The following is a 21,592-nucleotide window of genomic DNA, read 5'->3' as shown; positions in this document are numbered from 1 at the left end:
TAATGCATTACAGAAATACATTAACATTCAAATAAGCATACATGCTATGAAGACAAAGGTGTGAACCAAGCATAGTGAACTGGGAATGGAACTCATGTTCCCTCCTGGGAGTCTGTGCATAGGAAGCCAGTCATGTGTCTGATCTAAATAAAAGCACTGAGGGCCACAGGCATAAAGATTAGCTCCTTCACGTGACATGCAGCACTTCAAGTTGGAGGGGGTGCCATGTCCTGCTTTGTCTAGAGTATTACCCGCCTCTTTCCAGGCCAACTCTGCACTGTTGTTCTCATTTCCTTCAAACAAATCATTCATTGTTTTCTCATTGTTTTTTATACCATAACATGATTTTCATCTGTACTTGTTCATAGCACAACCCTCTCTACTGAACCATGAGCTTTTCCAAGGTATGAGTGGACTCTCTGGCATCGTCTCATGATATTATTCTTCACCTTATCCATTAATAAGAGATCACTAATATGAAGCAAATCCATGAGGAAATGGTTTATGTCTTCAAGGACTATGAAATTTAATAAGAGAAAAATTACTTGCAATGAAAGAGAATAGTTTTATTTCAAGATTTAAGTACAAAGATCAAATTCACCTGAAAAAGAATAAATTGGCTTGATTACACCTCATTCTAGATTTACAGAATATACTAATAACCAATAAGAAAAAATTACATTATTCCAATTGACCTTTTGGTCAGTCATACATATAAGGAACAAGCAGAGCTCCAGAAAGGAACAGCGGCAATAGCCATTTCATATCTACTAACTAGAGACTGGGCTGTCCATTGCTCTTTGAGTAAGTCCAATCTATGAGACAGGTTTGATTATCTTTATAAGGTAACATTGACATTTGAGTGGCACTCTGAGTTTCATGGAGATCTTGGCATTAGTTGTCAGAATCTAATGAAGTCTGGACACTACTGGTGTCCTTCTCTAGGTTTTCATAACATGAAAAAATTCCAGCTGTGACCCCCAACAGAACTCAGAACTCCCCAACAGGGTGTGAGGGCCACCAGGGAAGAATGTCAGGAGTGGGGGAGGCCCTTTATATAATGCTCCAGATGTGTCCAGCTCACTATAGGGTATTGTTTTGCTTCCATATAAGGTTGACGTTCAAAATGCTTAGCAATATGTAAATCTGCTCTCCCAACAGCAGATTAGATTTCCTCACATCATGCACACTGAATAAACACTTACCTTTTGTTCCAGGAGTGACTACTCAGGGCAAGGAAAGAAAACTTTCATGTCTTTTAAAGTTAATACTCTATCAACTTATAGGTTAAAATGTGAGGTTTAAAAATACAACTGAAACAACGTGTAAAAGCTACCATAAAGTTATAGAGGACAGAGGTAATAACTGACGAGATGATTAAAAGAAGATGGAGTAACATTGAAACTGATTTTCACAGGACAGCTACTTTGAACAGTCAAAGGTGGGGAGAGAATATTTCAATCAGCAGGGATGAAAATGTTGCCTAATGCTGTGGGCATCCGGCCTTGGGCTGAGACCAAAAGAACTAAAATTCTGATTTCTGATAGACTTTGGTGAGTTACACAACCATTCTCAGCCTCAATTTTTCATCCCTTCAAAGGGAATATTTAGGGTTGCAATACTTTCTAGTGGTACTGGCATATTAGGGTGATTGAAAATTAACTGGAACTTTAAACGAATTTAATGATGAGTAGTAAAAGTTCTAAGAATATTTTTTAATGAATGACATGGAAAAAGAAAATTGATAAGATACACACATGAATACAAACACTCGAACACACTTATCAAGCCTGTTTCCCCCAATTCTGATATAAAACATCTTCCAAAATATATAAAATTAATACTAAAGCCCAGAAACCCTAAACACACATTCATCACCCTTTTGCACTTGTGTCCAACTTGATATATACTTGACGATATATTTTGCTACTTTTGCTATATATTTTGGAAAAACTAGCAAAGTAGATTAAACGGATTAACTCCCTACCAATAATAATTATAAACTCTAGAAAAAATATTTTTAAAAAGACAGTTTAAAGGGACCCAAGAGTTTCTCCTCTGATGACCTCTGATGATATATGGAAGTTGCAAAAATTAAGAATCAATATAAAGAAAATTCTAGGTATGAAGAATATAACACCTGATCTGAAAATTTCATTAGATGGCATCCTCAGAAGATGGAATACAATGACATAAAAAATTAATGAACATTAAGACAGATTAGGAGAAATAATCCAACCTAGTCAAGGAAGAAAAAAGACTAAAACAAAACAATCACCCAGAGCTAATGTCCTGTATGGCATATCAAGAAGCCAAAGGGGAAGTGGGAGGGGTAGGGGAAAAGAAAGAAGGGAATAGAATTAATATGAGAAAAAAGAAAAAATGGAAACAAAGTCTTTGTACATAGGGAGGAGTGGAGGGGTTGGAGGGAGGGCAGGGGAATGGGGAAAAAATAAGAACCGAGATGGATTATGTAAAGGTGCAAATTTCCAATGATGAATGTCTTTATATTGTATACTTAAATGTACCAATAAAATTAATTTTAAAAAGAAGGCAAACATGTAAGTAATCTGAGTCCCAGAAACTAAGGCGGAAAAGCGAGAGGGAAAAACATGCATATATGAATGAATATTGCACAATGTTTCCACATTTATCAAAAAAAAATCAATGCACGGTTGCAGAAAACCTCAAAGTCAACAAATGTAAAAAAGAAAAAAAAGCCACACTTAAGTATATCCTAATCAAACTACCTAAAATCAATGATAGAAGGATAATCTTATAAGTAGCCAAAGGAAAAAAATGACATTATATACGAAATAGTAAAGATGTTTCTCATTATACACAATTTGAACCAGAAGACAATGGAACAGTCTATTTCAAATACCAAGAGAAAGAAAAAGCACTGCCAATATAGAATATAACATTTAGTAAATACATCTTTCAATAATTAAGACAAAATAAAGTCATTTCAAGATAAGCAAAAGCATAGAGATTTTGTTTCTAGCAGGCCTCTATAGTAAAAAATACTAAAGTCTCCTGGAATAATCAAAATGTTGTTATGGTGAAGTAAGGGACATACAGGAGCAAAGTGAAAGTGAAATATATGATAAGACTAATACAATGGGGAGTTGCTGCAAGAATCTTACATTAATTCTATAGAGGTTTAGTGCTAATTTAGGGTTGACAGTGATAACTTAAGATTCATCTGAGAGAAAACATTTTTTAAAAAAGATAAGCATAGATAAAATCCAATGAGAAAGATAGAATGAAGTACTAAAATTTATTTTATTAACCATAAAGAATGAGACAAATGAAAAAAAGTAGCAATTCGCTGTTTAAATCCAACCATACTCAGGATTATATTAAATACCAATGGATTTGACACTACCGTAGAGATTCTCAGAATGAAGAAGACCAAACTATGTGTACTTACAAGAGGCACCATTTAAATATAAAGATGTAGAAATATTAACAGTAAAAATATGTACAATTTTACCATTATAAACAATAACTGTAATCAATGGGGTATGACTACATTAACAGCAAGGAAAAAAAGAAATTCAAGGTAAGGAGGTACATTTTATAAAGAAAATATAAATATATCAAAAAACTATTATATAAAATCAGAAGTCAAAATATTTGAAGTAATATAGAACTAAAGAAAGAAATGAACAAATCCTCAAATGTAGTTAGGGATTCTAACACCATTTTTTCCATAATTGTTAAAACAGTTAAAGATATATACAAAAAACAGTTGATATGAATTTTGAAGACATCATCATCAACAAACTTGCCCTGATACTTCTGTAAGTCCATCTATAACATGGAAATATCTGTATTATTTTCAACTAAACATGGAATATTTACCAATATTGACTATATGTTGAGCCATAAAGCAAGTTTCAATAAATTTAAAATGACTGAAGTTACAGTCTGACCATAACAAACTTGTAGTAGAAATTAGTAATATCAAAATGTTTGTGAAGTCTCTACTTAAAAAATAAGACCCTGCCAAATAAATTCACAAATCCAAAATAAATTCAAGGAATTAGAATATATTTTGAAATAACTAATACTGAAAATACTGCACATCAAAAAGTTTGAGATGCAGGAATAGTAAATGTTAAAGGAAAATCAACATTTTAAATGCTTATAAAGAAAAGTATTAAAATTAATGATATATCCTAAAGAATTTAATAAAAAGAATAAAACAAAACAAACACAAAAGCGGAACAAATGAAGCAATAGAATACAATATTGTAAAATGGAAACAGAAGAAATACCATAAAGGCAAGAACTTCTCATTGGAAAACTATACATGATAAAACCTTAGCTAGAATAATAAATATAAAGCACAAAATTATAAATATTAGGAATAAAAGAGAATATTCCTATGAGTTCTACAAATATTTAAAGAATAAATAAGGAAATAAAATTGAGAGCTTTATGTCTATCAGTTAAGCAGTTGATGGAATGAACAGACTCTTTGTAATACAGGAATCAGTAGAATTAATATTAATCCGTATATAAATATTCCAAGCTCACTGCAGCATGCCCATGCTAAGAGAATGCCTCCTCTATGAGAATAGCCTCCACCCACCCACTCACCCATGAAGTCACCAGGAAAACTTTAGCACCTATGTGCATTCAACAGAAGGTGAGTTCATTCCACATCCTGGGGCATTGGTTTGCACCCAATACCAAATGCATCAGTATCTACTCATGGTTAAATAAACTAAATAGCAATCTGGAGTCCTTAAAAATATACAAAACACTAGAAGGAAGAGAATGTTTTATTTTTACTAGAAGAATAAGTACATTTAAGAATTTACGGGGCCAGGTATCATGCCTCATGCCTCTAATCCCAGAACTTGGGAAGTTAAGGCAAGAAAATCATGAGTTCAAGACCAGCCTGGGAAACATAGCAAGTTATATAACAGCCTGGCCTATATAGTGAGTATCTGCCTTTCTTTCGCCATAGATAGATAGATAGACAGACAGACATGGATGTTGTGGTCAGGGTTTGCAAGGAAATGGATTTAATACAGAACACATAATTTATATGATTAATTTATAATAGTGACCCAAAAAGTCAAATGCAGAGGAGTGCAAGAGATCTAACCCCACACTAGAGACCCAAAGAATTCAACCACAGGTCTGGATTTCACAACAGTGTCCCACACAAGTCCAACTGAAGGCCTAGAGTCCAGGGCAATGCCTTCCATGAGTCCAGCCAGTGGCCTAGAGCCCACAGCAATATCTCATGCATGTCTATATCGAGGCTCTGCACCAGGAAGGCCCAAAGGCCAATGGTGGAAGCTAGAAAGCCTGTACCTGTGAGATGAAGGATTTGTGCCACCAGGCTGAGGGATCTACAGTGGAGTCAGGAAGTAATGCTTGGTGTAAAGATCAGAGCTCCTCTGATGAGAACAGCAGCCATTCCCAGAGACAGTGAAGACTCAGCTCCTCTGATGATGAGAGAACAGCCAAGTTTGCATCAGGAAAACCACCTGAAGCAAGCTTTTTCAAAAACATCAACAGCCAAGGGTCTTTCTCTCCAGTTCTCTTTTTATGCCTTTGGCAAAAGTCCTCAGGTGGGTCTGCCATGCCCAAACCACACTGATTCAGTTCAGCTGGGTGATCCAAGTTGACCATTAGTTAATCCATCACAATGGATATATATATATATATTTATCCAGTTTGTGAAAGACAACTGATGAAAACAACACTAAAGCGTAATGAGGATTTCACCTGAGAACTTATTTGTGCATCCAAGGAACAGTGCAGGGCAAAAAATGAAATAAAAGAAGTAAAATACATACTTAAGATGAATTTTGCTGAGTGGAAAAGTGTCTTCACCTTACAGTTCAGCTTGTTCACAAGTTGTGGCCAAAGTCAACAGACACTGAAGTCATCTTCAACAGATCCAATATAGCAGATTCTCATTACCCTAAATAGCTCTCCTTCAGAAACTGCATCACCTGCTCTGATGAGCAACTTCTTTCTTCTGTCTCACTGCATTCTTGTCTCCCAAGATCCCCTTCTCACTGTGGAATTTGTCAGCAGTTAGTCTTAGCTATGGGGCATGGCCGATATGAATTGCCATTATATCCATACCATGTCTGTACTGTGTCCCTGCCACTCTTTGACCAATAGAAACTTCCTAGTGCAAACTCTGAACCTGCTTTGTTTCCATAAAATCCAAACCCATTTGTCCCCATCAGCAGTTGTCTTCACCCATACTTCCTATACAGTGCCATGTAAGCCTATATGTGCTCTCCACATTTCCCTTTCCTTCACTTTCTTACCCAAATTATGTCTCTACTGCTAAACCCCAAGCTATCTTTTCAGTTTCATTCTGACTTTAGTTCTACACTAATAAAATTGTTCTCACAAGTCAGCAACGATCCACTAGACAGCAAGTGGAATGAGTTTTTCTCCAGTGACTTCACAAAATTATCTTTCACTTTCTTTCTTTTGAAATAGCATTTTCTTCTTACCTTTCTCTCTTTTGTTCTTGTCTTTCCCTATCCTAACATCTAAATGGATATTCTCCAATATTCTCTATTTCTCTTCTACAGCTCTATGCTTCCATTCTCTGTTGTCCAAATACACATATTTATGGCTTATGTGGAACTTCTACATTCACATGTTTAAATGTTACTTCAGGTTAAAATTTCCTAACCTGGAATAGACACTAACAACTTAAAAGAAAGCTGTCCAAATAAAGTTTTTTAAACTCTGCTGGCAAGGTTGCAACAGAAAGTTTTCTCCTCTCTGACAGGGTCCTTAAAGAAGGGCTACTTTCAAGGATATGTGCAGTTAGGAACAGAGTACATAGGATGAAAACTCCTTGTACCTATGTTTGCAATCCATGTGAGATGGTAAGCCACCAGAAATGGATGAATTACTTTGCCTTGTGGCAGCAAGTCAAAGAAAAGTACCTCTTGCCTATTTATGTCAGAAAATTGAGTCAGTATAGTGGAAGGAAAATTTGCAATGCTTTTGACGATGCTGGTTAAAAGAAGACAGAGAATTAAATGTGATGAAAGAGAAGGAGTGGCCATTGAACCTGCCCAAGACCACAAATGGAATAAGGAAAAAGAATCCTCTAAATTTCAACCCAAGGGACTTCTGATTTCAGAAACAGTCAATGTTGAAACTTCTCCAGGACCTGTGCTATGCCAGATCTCCCTGAAGAAAGTGGAGGATCAGTAACCTAGTCACCATTTCAATTTTAGTTTTGAGTCCATTAACAGATTTTTTAATGAAAAAAGTTATGCTTTTTTTTTTGTGGTACCAGAGAACAAACTCAGGACCTTGCCCTTGTGAGGCAGGCACAGTGCCATCGAAAATTTCTAACTATTAAGAGTTTTGTTGAGGTATAATTTATATTTTGTAATATTCAACACTATGCCTCCAACTGAATGATTTTTAGTAAATTTTCAAAGCCACACAATCATCCATAATACAGTTTCATAGCATTTCGTTCTTTGTTAAGAAGTAATTATCCCCATTTATTCCTAAGCTTAATATCTTCAGAATTGCAAAATTTAGGAAAAGATTTATATGAAAAATATTGCCTATGTACATAGGCCATAGCTGTGATTTAGGTTGAAGGTTGAGTAGAAAAAAAACGATGTGGTCAATGTCATCTCTGGGGCCCAGGGGGGATGATTTTGAACTCAGTCCTCTAGGTAACTGACTCCCAGTGATAGTCACATCCCCAGGGTTTGGCTGTAAGAGTGATGGCAGTAAGGACTTCAGGGCTGCATTCTTCCTTGAAGTATTCCCGGGGCTCTCCTGGACCAAAGAGATCAAGAATCCTTGGATCAAGGATACTTCTAGATAACCCTCCTAAGCATCACTCCTCCACACCAGTGTTTCCCAAACTATAGCCAGAAAACACTGAGTTTGTAAGTCAAAGTGTGTGTCCTGGGGGAAATAAGACTGTTTAACTCAGAAATGCGGTTTAAATAACTTAAGATTTCTCTCCCAGAGTTTCTCAGAATTTACAATACAGAAAATGGAAAGGGATGATACATAAAAAGAATTGAGATGTATTATGTACATGTACCAACTGTCTATGATGAATGTAGTTATTATATATTGCAAACATGCACTAAAATAAAAATTTTAAAATATAGAGACAGGCAGGTCTGTGGATATGGTCCCGAGGTCGCCAGTCATGCTGAAAACACCAAATCAGCCCGCGCTCCAGCAGCAATACACTGGACCCCCTCCCCCTGCTCCCTTGGCCTCTTCTCTGTACAGCCACCTGGTTCCACACTACAAAGATGCAGAGGGGACCACCAGACCACTATACTGGAGCTAATCAAATTCTCAGCATTTAAAGAATTCCTGCCCAGAGGTAGGGGCTTCTGAGCTGCCATCCCACTGCTCCTGGTCCAGAGGAAAGGGCTGCCTGGCCACCATCACTCCTGCTGCTCCCAGCCCAGAAGAAAGGGCTTTTGGGCTGCTGTCCATCCCACCACTCCTGGCCCAGAGGTAGGGGCTTCTGAGCTACCGCCCCACTGCTCCTGGTCCAGAGGAAGGGGCTGACTGGCCACCATCACTCCTGCTGCTCCCATCCCAGAAGAAAGGGCTTTTGGGCTGCTGTCCCTCCCACCACCACTCCTGGCCCACAGGTAGGGGCTTCTGAGCCACTGTCCCACTGCTCCTGGTCCAGAGGAAGGAACTGCCCAGCCACCATCACTCCTGCCACTCCCAGCCCAGAGGAAAGGGCTTTTGGGCTGAGGTCCATCCCACTGCTTCCAGCCCAGAGGTAGGGGCTTCTGAGCCACCATCCCACTGCTCCTGGGCTAGACAAAGGGGTTTCTGGGCTGTCAAACATCCCGCCGCTCCCAGCCCAGAAGAAGGGGCTTTTGGGCCACCATCCCTACCACCACTCCCGGCCCTTGGCCCACCTCTCCCAGCTCAGAGGATGTGAGGCACATGGACGTCAAAAGCACCCCACCTGCCCCCACAGTCAAAATGAGAAAAAACATAAGTCTCAAAACCAGACTTCCAGATCACCTACAGTAACCCCAAAGGGAAATGAGATGGAACACTGTGATACTCAACCACCTGGACCCATTGAACTGGCAACAAAAGGGGATCTGGAAAAAATGAAATCAGAAATAATTTCTCAGATAACAGGAGACATTGTGCTCCAAGTACAAGACATGAATAATAAATCTAGAGAGGAGCTCAGGAACATGATGGAATCCCAACATAGGAAACAAATGGAATCCATAAAACAGATGCAAATAGATTTCCAGGAGATGAAAAACTCCATTGAAAGTCTACACAACAGAGTGAGCCAATGTGAGGACAGAATTTCAGATATAGAAGATACGATTGCAATTAATGACCAGGAAAAGAAAAATTGTTTCAAAATTATGAGGGAACACGAGAAATCAATCCAGCAGCTGCTAGAAGATGCAAAGAAGAATAACATAAGACTGATTGGGTTCAATGAAGAAACAGGAGAGAATGCAGATGACATAAAAAAAACTTTTCACAGAAGTAATGGCAAAAAACTTCCAAAGCAGGGGAAAAGAGCTTGACATACAGATAAGGAAGGCGTATAGGACTCCAAACAGCCTTGATCAAAAAAAATCTACACATAGGCATATAATTGCTAAGATTCCAGAGAATAAAGAACTGTAGAACAAAGTTCTACAGTTAGAGAAAAGAAACACATCACATACAAAGGAAAGCCCATCAGAATCACAGCAGACTTCTCAGCACAAACCATCAAGGGAAGAAGAGTTTGGAGTGACATATTCCAAGCCCTGAATGAAAACAGGCTCCAACCCAGATTGATGGACCCTGCAAAACTATCTTTCAAAATGGATGGAGAAATAAGATACTTTCATGACAAAGAGCACCTTAGGAACTTCGTGAATACCAAACCAGCACTCCAAAGAATTTTACACAATATCCTAGGAACAGACATTGAGGATCACAACCCCAGAAAGCAAAACAGAATGAACCCATCTGGCACAACAAGAAATGAAATGTAAAAGGGGAGAACCCAACAAAAAGAAAAAGTCATGGCAATGACAAGTCAATATGTTTCAGTTATAACCATCAACGTTAATGGTCTTAATTCACCAATCAAAAGAAACAGACTGGCAGAATGGGTCAAGAAGCGAAATCCAACTATATGCTGTATACAAGAAACACACTTAATTCAAAAGGAAATTCATAGAATGAAAGTTAAAGGGTGGAAAACAATACTCCATGTGACAGGAACCCCCAAAAAGGCAGGAGTAGCTATCCTCTTTGCAGATCAATTAGATTTCAAACCAACACTGATTAAGAGAGATGAAGAAGGACACCACCTCCTTGTAAAGGGAAAAATCCAAGAGGAAGAGATGACAATCATAAATATCTATGCACCAAACACTAGTGCACTCAACTATATAAAACAAATACTAACGGACATGAAAAGTCATGTATGCACTAATACAATTGTAGTGGGGGACCTCAACACCCCACTGTCACAAATAGATAGATCAACTAGACAAAAAATAAGTAATGAAATACTAGAACTCAACCGAACTCTTGAACAAATGAACTTAACAGATGTTTACAGAGTCTTCCACCCCACAAAATCAGAATACACATTCTTCTCAGCTGTACATGGGTCATTCTCCAAAATAGACCACATACTCACACACAGAACATGTTTAAGTAAGTGCAAAGGAACTGAAGTTATCACCTGTATATTATCAGACCGTAGTGCAATGAAATTGGAGATCCATAGCAGAAGAAACTCAAAAAATTTCATGAACAGGCAGAAATTGAACAACACACTTCTGAATAACCAATGGGTCATAGAGGAAATTAAAGAAGAAATCAGACAGTTCCTTCAATTAAATGACAATGACAATACAACATATCGGAAGCTATAGGACACAATGAAAGCAGTCTTTCGAGGGAAATTCATAGCAGTGAATACGTATATTAGGAAAGCATAACAAGCCCAATTAAACAACCTGATGCTGAAACTCAAGCTTCTAGAAAAAGAAGAGCAGGAGAAACCCAAAGCTCATACAAGGGAGGAAATTATAAAGATCAGAGGAGAAATCAATGCAATGGAGACTCAGAGAAAGATGCAAAAAATCAATGAAGCCAAGAGTTGGTTCTTTGAAAGAATCAACAAAATTGCCAAACCCTTAGCCAAACTTATCAGAAAAAGGAAAGAAAAGGTCCAAATCCATGCAATTAGGAATGAAAAGGGTGAAATTACAACAGACCCAGCAGAAATCAAGAGGATCATCAATACCTACTTCCAGAACCTATACACCAATAAGATGGAAAATTCAGAAGAAGTGGACAGGTTCCTAGATACATACGAATTACCAAAGTTAAATGAAGAAGACCTAAAAATTCTAAACAACCCAATATCAATCAATGAAATTGAAAATGTAATTAAAAACTTATCAACTAAGAAAAGCTCGAGTTCTGATGGCTTCACTGCTGAATTCTACAAGACATTTAGAGAGGAACTACTGCCACTACTGTTTAAACTCTTCAATGAAATTGAAAGGGAAGCAATGCTCCCAAATTCATTCCTGGAAACAAGCATCACCTTGATCCCCAAAGCAGAGAAAGACCCAACTGAAAAAGAGAACTATAAGCTTATCTCACTAACGAACATAGATGCAAAAATCCTTAATAAGATAATGGCAAATAGAATGCAGAAGATCATCAGGAAGATCATACACTCTGATCAAGTGGGATTCATCCCAGGGCTGCAGGGATGGTTCAACATATGCAAATCAATCAATGCAATACACTATATCAATAGAGCCAAGGACAAAAACCATATGATTATCTCCATAGATGCAGAAAAAGCATTTGACAAAATCCAACATGCATTTATGATAAAAACCCTACAAAAAATTGGAATAGATGGTCTCTACCTCAAACTGATAAAAGCCATCTATGAAAAACCAACAGCCAATATCATACTAAATGGTCAAAAACTGAAATCCTTCACACTAAAATCAGGAACAAGACAAGGATGACCACTATCACCACTCTTGTTCAATATAGTTCTGGAAACATTAGCCATAGCAATTAGACAAGAGAAAGAAATAAAAGGAATAAAGATAGGAAATGAAGAAGTCAAATTGTCATTATTTGCAGATGACATGATACTCTATATAGAAGACCCCAAGAACTCCACCAAAAGTCTTCTAGACTTAATAACCAAATTCTGTCAAGTAGCTGGTTACAAGGTCAACACACAAACATCAATAGCTTTCCTCTACACCAATGACAGACTCACTGAGAGAGAAATAGAGCCAACAATTCCTTTCACAATAGCATCCAAAAAACTGAAATGCTTAGGAATCAACCTAACAAAAGAAATCAAAGACCTCTTCTCTGAAAACTATAGCACTCTGAAAAGAGAGATTGAAGATGATATCAGAAAATGGACAGACATCCCCTGCTCCTGGGTAGGAAGGATTAATAGAGTGAAAATGGCCATACTTCCAAAACTGCTATATAGATTTAATGCAATTCCAATTGAGATCCCAGAAGCATACTTCATGGACCTTGAGAAAACAATCCAAAAATTCATTTGGAACAAGAAGAGAGCCAGAATAGCAAAAGCAATTCTAGGTAACAGAGACATGGCAGGGGGTACCACAATCCCTAACCTGCAACTCTACTACAAAGCTACTGTGAGAAAAACAGCATAGTACTGGCCAACAAACAGACCTGAGGACCAGTGGAACAGATTAGAAGATGCAGAAACAATGCTAGACACACTAAGCCATCTTATCCTTGATAAAGGAGCCAAACACCCTCACTGGAGGAAAGATAGCCTCTTTAATAAATGGTGCTGGAAAAATTGGGCTTCAACTTGCCAAAGATTAAAACTAGACCTATATCTCTCACCATGCACTAAACTAAAATCAAAATGGATTAAAGATCTAAATATTAAAATAGAAACTCTGAACCAGTTGGAACAGAGGTTAGGTAGAACTCTTGAAGACATCGGTGTAGGAAAAGATTTTATGAACAAAACCTCAGTTGCCCATGAACTAGCACAAACAATCAACAAGTGGGATCTCTTCTTATTTAAAAGCCTTTCACAGCAAGAGAAACCACCAGCAGTGTAAAGAGACTACCCACAATGTGGGAAAAAATCTTCACCTGCTTTTCCTCAGACAAAGGTCTACTATCTCGAATCTATAAAGAACTTAAAAAGATTAGACCTCCCAAATTTAAAGACCCAATCCGAAAATGGGCATCTGAAATGAACAGACATTTCTCAGACCAGAAAGTAGAAATAGCAAATAAATACATGAAAAAATGTTCAACACCACTGGTCATTCGAGAGATGCAAATGAAAATAATGCTGAGATTCCACCTCACTCCAGAAAGAATGGCTGCTATCATGAAATCAACCAATAACAAATGCTGGGGGCGCTGTGGGGAAAAAGGAACCCTGCTCCACTGCTGGTGGGAGTATAGACTGGTGCAAGCACTGTGGAAATCAGTATGGAGATACCTCAAAGAACTAGGACTGGAAATCCCATTTGACCCTGCTATTCCACTGCTGGGTATCTTCCCCAAAGAATTAAAAGAATCATACCACAGTGATATATGTGCACCCATGTTCATAGCAGCATAGTTTGTAATAGCTAAAACTTGGAAACAGCCCAAATGCCCATTAATTGGAGACTGGATCAAGAAAATGTGTTTTTTTTAAATATGAAATGGAGTACTACTCAGCCATAAAAAATGAGAAAGTAGAGACATTTATATCTCAGTAGATGCACATTGAGGCAATACTCTTAAGTGAAATAAATAGGACACAAATGTATAAATACCGAATAGTTTCTCTGGTGTGAGAAACTGAAAGTGTAAATAAGGACTAAAATCTATAATAGGTAATGTGAAATAGGAAGAAAAGGGGCAAAGGGGAAAGAAGTGGGAGGGGTAGGGGAAAGGAAAGAAGGGTATGGAATTAAGATGAGAAAATGGAAAAGTAGGAACATAATCTTTGTAAATAGGGAGGAGTGGAGGGGTTGAAGGGAGGGCTGGGCAAGGGTGAAAAATAAGAACCAAGAGAGACTATGTAAAGGTGCAAATTTCCAATGATGAATGTCATTATATTGTACACCTAAAATGTACCAATGATTAGAATGAACAGTCGATAATGCAAAATAGAAAGAAAAGGTCCAAAGGGGTAGGGGTAGTGGGAGGGGCAGGTGAAAGGAAAGAAGGGAAAGGAAAAATGCTGAGAAATGGAAAAAATGGAAATAAAGTCTTTGTAAATAGGGAAGGGTGGAGGGGGTGAAGGGATGGCTAGGAATGGGGAAAAAATAAGAACCAAGATGCATCATGTAAAGGTACAATTCCCAATGAGAAATGTAATTGTGTTGTATACCTACAAAGTACCAATAAAAGAATTTAAGAAAAATAAAATTTTTAAATACAGAAAATGGCTTTTAAAAACTCCAATGTGTTTGTAATCTATTTCCCACACTTTCTTGACCAAAAATACTATCCTCAACCAGAAATTTCGACAATTGCTTGAGTAAGCAAATCATTGTTTGGGAAGCACTGTTGAATTATTTTGCTTTCACATGTATGGACTTATTCATTTATGATGTTTCAAATAGGTTGAAGGAAGCATCAGATAAACTGCTTTGTTAAGCAACATACTCCATTCTCCCTCATATTGGGGTCATTCCTCAAATATGCCATTTTATCTGATCTTACTTTCTAGTTGCTAGGACAAAATTCCCAACACATACAATTTAAAGGAAGAGAGGTTTATTTTGGCTCACAGTTTGCAAGAGATTTCAGTCCATAGTTGGCCTATCCCATGGCAGGCTAGTATGGCAGAGGAGCATGGCAAAGGGGCATGGCAGAGGAGAAAGAGCTCATTGGCAAGGCAGGCAGAAAGCATGGAGACTTCCTTTCACTTTATCTTTTTATTCCTTTCAGGCTGAGAGCTTATTGGTTGGTGCCACCCACATCCAGAGTGGGTCTTCCCTCTTCAGTAAGTCCATCATTCACATCTAGAACTATGCTAAACCTATCAGTGGAGCAATCCAGTGTAACACACCCATAATCCAGTCACTCCCTAGATCCCCACCTGTTGGCAAGTGAGGCTTTGGAGGGACATTTAAATATAACTCCTAACAGTAACCAAAGCTCCAAAAGGTATTTGAATCTGTCCCATGTGGAATAAATGCCAGCTTGTAATAACAACTCCAACTTTTACAGTCCTCATCTCTGTTCACACACACACACACACACACACACACACACAATTCTACTTCATCTAGCTGCCCTTGTTCTGGTTTCTCACACACATCATTATAGGTTCATTGGCATTGTCTTTTATTTAAGATGCATGTTATGACATAAGAGCAGATAAAGCTTCCCCCAGAACATCTCATCTATTCTGCATTCAAGAACCTTGATTTTAAGACTTAATTCCGTTTTATTTGGAATCCGTAGAGTCTTTGTCTGCAGCTGTGTCAATTCCCCCTGCTGGGAAAGAAACCTGTGCTCATTACTTTTGAGGGAACGTGGCAGGCGCTCCAGCACAGACATGTTGGGATGCCTTTGTAAACATCAGCAGAAAACTTTCCAGTATTCAGACATATTTTTATTAATTTCCTGCTCCTAAGAGTTAGCTGCAAACATTAAATAGTCATCAATTTTGCTTTCCATTTCAAATTATTTCTCTTGCTGGGCAAACAGGAACATGGCTACTTTCTGGACTATTTGAGAATTTCCAAGTTTCTAGATTCTGAAAAATGATCATGTCTTTTAGATCTCAGTAGGTCAGTGACACTCAAAAGTGACTGATGGGAAGGAATTTTTGAAAAGCACTCAGGTCATTTCTTGGCAAAAAGAATTTCCATCTGGTTCATTTTACATTAATGTTTGATAAGTTTTGTCATTTTAATAAATAGAATATTAACTATCAAGTTACTTTTCCTAAGTCTTTAAGGTCTAGTTCAAAAATAATAATACTCCATATTTAAATTATCTCACTGAAAAGAATATTATTCTTCTAATAATTTATTTAGCTGCACAAAATTTTTATTGAGAAGTACGTGGTATGTATGAGATTTCCCAAAGTGTGTGATTCTGAAAGTCCTATGACATTACACAGCCAGCAGAGCAAAACAGCCAAAGATGAACACCGTGTTTTTGTTTATCTTTTCATCTGTACATCATCCATTGAAACAGTTTAACTAAGGAATTTCCTGTAGGTCTGACAGTGGGAGGAAAGAATGGGTGCAAATACATGTCAGAACTCCACTGTCGGTTCTTGAATATGGTTCTCGGGCTGGACATGATAAATAACTAGCAGATGTGTTGGTTTCCTTAACCACAGTTTGCCTGTCACAGTTGTTGGATCACATTCAGTGACTGTTCCCAGTGTGGTCCTTTTCTCTGCTATCCACTTCCCTGCTGTCTATCCATCTATCTACATGACGCTGGAGCCACTAGAATGGAAGCCTATATGATGAGAGCAGGAGAATGTGATGCATCTTTCCAGTAGATATTCCTGCAACTTTTGTATCTCTCATGAGAATAATAGGCCTTGGAGTGTGGCTGGTTCCAGAATGAGAAACAGAGGAAGCCCCAGCCCCACTACACAGGCAGCCTGCAAACCCAAGAAAAACGGATGCTATGGCTTCAAGTTGGAAGGATTCTTAAATTTTCATTTATAATGTAGAAGCAGTAATGCACCTAGCATAATGATATTTTCTAGGGACATAAGAATGCATTCTACTTTGGGAGATGGAAGTACTGCAAACCCTGATAATGATATTAAAGGCCATCATCTCTTTGGAGCGGATCACATACCAGGCACTATTCTAATGTCTTTGCATAGAGTGGCTGCTATAAGCCTCAAACAGCATTATGAGAGGGGTATACTTATGTCTCCCCAGATTTAGTGATGCTGAGCTAAGGGCAGCATGGCCAGGAGTGGAGGCAGAAGCTTAACAGCTAGCCTACAACTAAGCAGAAGAGCTGGTTGGGTACCCTCACCTCTGGGGCAAGAAAGAGCTGTCCTCAAAAAGTAAGTCCCAGGGTTCTGCTGGAAGCACTGGCTGCCTGACCGAGTCACCTGCTGTGGCTATGCTACACGTACATAGCAGTCACAGTTCCCATATGGAATAGTAATATATAAGGTGGTCATATGTACAGGTGTGATTTATAATTACATCAATTTGTCTATCTATCTAGAACTAGGAAGCCTTTCCTCCACTGGCAAAAAAGGGAACAGGCCATTTTTTGCTGCCCAAACAAATTACATTGAAGTCCATTCTCTCTCCTCTCCCTCAAGTTGCGATCATGTGCCTCAGACACATGATAATTGGTTAAATCTGTGGATAAGTATTATCCTAGTTGCAGTGTTTATGTTTGTCTATGAAGTCCTATTACTTAGGCTAATGCCCACATATATGTTACTCCTTTCTGATGACTCAAATGTCCCTCAGTCAAGCTCCTATTTATTTTGCTATTAAGGCTATATCTAAATATCTAAAATGTAGTGGGGAATTGATACCACAAGCTGCAAAGGTACAATAACATAGGCTCTGTTTCAGAGTTACTCTTATGTGTGGCATTTTGAACTTGATGGGTTACTGCCTTTTGCTCCACAGGCATGGACACAGCTGAGTGATGCTGCCCTCCTTGCTATGTGCTGGGCAAGCTGTGTGGATACTGCAGTGCAGGCTTGGTGCAGTCTCTGAAATGTAGCTCTGCTATTTGTTATACTTTGGGAACCAGTGTGAATTAAAACCATCCCTGGAAGGTTGTGCATTGAACCAGAAAGGAATGAATAACTTCCATCAGACATCCCTATATTTTATGTCAAGTCTCTGCCATGTCGTCTGGAAGAAAATCCATTTAATGAACCACCATCCTCAGGAGCTGAAGGAGGCTCTGCATTTGGACACTATTTAATACCTAATGTCAGAACCGCAGCTGAAAACATGGCCGATACTCAGACCTGGGGAATTGGACAGGACCTGGCATCACATGTGGCCAGGTCTATTACAGGATAATGGCAAAGCACTGCTTTGGCCAGCATCATGTTACAATTACACTTGCTCCTAATAGAGTGGCTTGCAAGTTCATCTCTGGCCACCATCTATGCAAAGGTCCGTGTTCCCTGATTCCTGCAGACATTTCATGCTTAGCACACCCTAGAAAGGATGAGGCTCAGGGTGACCTGACACCCAAACACTGTGTCAGAAAGAACCAGGCCCTTGGCCCTCTTGCCACTTTGCTTCCATTAGTTGCAAATCCCCCTTGTCCTTTTTAATTTTTAATTACCATTGTCTGCTCACCTTTGTTTTACCCATGACATCTTCAATTTAAACAGTACCAGGGAGGTTGATGTGAACAGTTTTCTTTTCAGCTTAAGTGACTGCAGCTCGTTTAGCTGTTAATTATGCAGGGAGGTTTGCATGGCTGCGGCTGGTGATTTGAATATGCTCTTGATGTCAGGTTCCTGTCTGGGCGGCTGAGCTTGTAAAAGGATTATGATGATGTATATATGGTTCATGGCTAAGTGGGCTAATGAAAGTACCTCATTTAATCAAACACAATTAATTAAATTAACTTATGATATTAACCCATCTTTCTGTGCATGTATAATTTATATTAATTGATTTGCTGCATTCAAGCTGACCAATCAGGTGGGTTGCTGACAGCTAAGGACTAAGGAGTGTCATTAGCATTACTTTGATGCAAACCATAATTGATGGGTCAGTGTGTTTTAAGGATGTAGCAAAAGCTTTGCTAATTGTCATAAGAAGTTGAAATTGATTGTGTCTGCATTAGTACATAAATTTAAATTGATTAATGTTTTGTTCTAAAATTAATGTCCATTCTGGATGGGTGATACAATGCTTTATTTATTGGATTCATTAATGCAGTCAAAGGGAAAAATAGTGTTGAAGTTAGGTAAGCGAGGGTAGATCGTTAAGACTGAGTTCAGTGGAACCCTCCTGGAGACAGCAGCACTCCGTCCCTGTCTGTGATGCAACTCATAAGCCCTTCGCCTTTTAGAAATATTTGAGCATGAAAGCCTCTGGTTAGACCATCTGGGTCAAGCATTTAATTAAAGACAATTACCAAAGAAAGTACCTTACAGGTGGTGAACAGTACGGGGTGCTGGCCAAGCGAAGGGCTGTGAAATAATACTTGGTGGCTAGGCTTGGATGTGAAATGTCATCATCATAATTTATACCAACCTCTTCTACCAAAAAAAAAGAGAAAGAAACTGCTCTCAAACTTGCTTGAATTGCAATTTATATTTTACAGCCAATTGACAGAGATCATGAAATCTGAAATCACAGAAGCTTTATTAGAGCATAGAATTTAAGCCTGGGCTGCATTCATTCATAGATACTCTTATGTGGTGATTTTTACTCTGAAAGTCTCTGGTTAATGTAATTTGGGACCTGCATGTGTTTATGTTTGTAAAACCCCCGTTTAATTTGTAGACTTTCCTAACCTACCATCAGATTTTTCAAAGAATAGTTGCTAAGGGAACTTGCATCCATAGTATAAATGCACATTCAGATTATTATTAAAAACAAATGCATCGACAATGAAAGGAGGGTAAGAGATCTACTGAAAATCAGTTTAATTCATTTATAACTCCTTTTTTCCTTACCGAAGAAGGCTTAACATCTGCTTCTTATAACTAATTTAAATAGAAAATGTGTAATGCATCCTTTTACCAAATGGTTCTTTTTTTATTGATGAAATAAAGCAGTTTGGCGGTTTGGTTTTTACTACAGTACATCCATGCTCTCAGGAATGGGACATCTCTGTTTTCACAAGGAAACATTTTGGACTTCACACACTAGAGAAAAGATTAGACATCTCCCTTTGCTATCTTTTTGAAGTATGCAAAGTATTATTTACAGACAGCTTCCTGAGTCTGAAACAGTTGAATTATATTCAAATCTCACTCCATGTGGTGGCACTATGGAGTAACAAACAATAATTGGCTCTCCGAGAGCAACTTCTTCGCCCTAACTTTTGTGATTGTGTTAATGGATGCTTTATACTTCTTTTCTATTGTCAGATTTTTAAGAACAGCAATTCAGAGCTAAGTCATATCCTTCTGAGATGGCGTGATGAGCTTTGTCATGGCTGCAATTGTATGTGCTGTGTTGGGAAAATGAAGTTCTTATTACTTGTTTAAATTATGTTTAGTGCTCCTGTTTTATATATCTTAGATTTATACATGCCTAGTATATGCTACACACATAAAATACACACATTTATATATGTGTGAGCTTATTAAACACCCAACAGAAATCTGACTTGATTTGAACATTCACACATTCCGATATTCTCTTCAAAATTGAAAAGAGAAAGAGTTCATTGCTTATTTTATCGAAAATGTTACAAATGAAATCTTTTCTCTCTTTTTAGAAAGGGGTTTCTTTAAGACAGACAGTATACGGAGTTATTGTTCCTCATTGAGGGTTACTTTTTAGTGGCTCATGGAAATTAAATCAAACGGCAGTCTGAGAGCAGGCTTGGGAGTTGGGAGTTGTGGTATGGCAGTCTTGATAGTATCTAATAATCTAGGATAGCAATCCCAGACACCACAGTAGTTTTGGTGTAATCACAGTATAATCACAGAAAAAAAATCAGCTGATTTTAAAATTGTTCTTGTGTTGTTACTGCTTTTGGTGTGATCCTAGCACACATAAGGGGAGAACCTGGCCATAAACATAGTCCTGTGTCTTGCCAATTCTTGCTAGGACAGAATTCAAAAAAGCATCTTTCGAATCATGGTCTCAATTGTAAATATTTGCTGGCATTTCTTAAGGTTACGAAGGTAACAAAGATAGTGATTTAAAATAATATTGTCTTCATTTAGCAGTTATGTGAATGGGTCACAGATGGTCTAAGAGAAAATTAGCATTGTTTTGTTAAAAAAAAAAAGCTTAACTGTGCAGAATGTGGTAGCAGTTGGAATAATTATTTTCTTAATCAGGTAGTGGTTTATACTGAGACATAGCAGGCCTCTTTATAGATGCATCATTACAGGAAGGTGGCCTGGGAAAGCAGAGGGAGGCTGGAGGGAAAGGAAGCCCCTGGCTTCTGAGCACCTCCCCAGCTGTTTCTGCGGAGAGATGGGACTGGATCTGGAGCCCTGAGACAAACGCCAGGATTTAGGCACAATGCACTTCCTTCCTATTTCACAACGGGCCCAGGAACAAGCACTGGTTTTTACAAGGAACTGCATGCATAATTAGAATTATGAGTTCATCTTCACATCCCCTGCTGAAATTCCGCGGCTGTGTCTCACACCCCAGGTAGAACAATTCGGCCAGCAGTAGGTGTCACTGCAGTCAGTAAGAATTATTTTGGAGAGTTGCTAAAGATGGGGAAATGATTTCCAAAGTCCAAAAGAAAATGATCACAGCATACTGACAAAGTCGAGCCGGGAGTATTTTTATGGCATGTTGTCTGAAATACTGAGTTATTACAGTTTTAATGATTGAATGGAAATAAAACCACTCCTGAAATATTTCCTATGTTTCTTGAAGCT

This window comes from Heterocephalus glaber, unplaced genomic scaffold (assembly GCF_053883595.1).
Source record: "Heterocephalus glaber isolate CG9 unplaced genomic scaffold, H.glaber_assembly_v1.0 deba00000331, whole genome shotgun sequence".
NCBI lineage: Eukaryota > Metazoa > Chordata > Mammalia > Rodentia > Bathyergidae > Heterocephalus > Heterocephalus glaber.
This window is presented reverse-complemented; position numbering follows the sequence as displayed.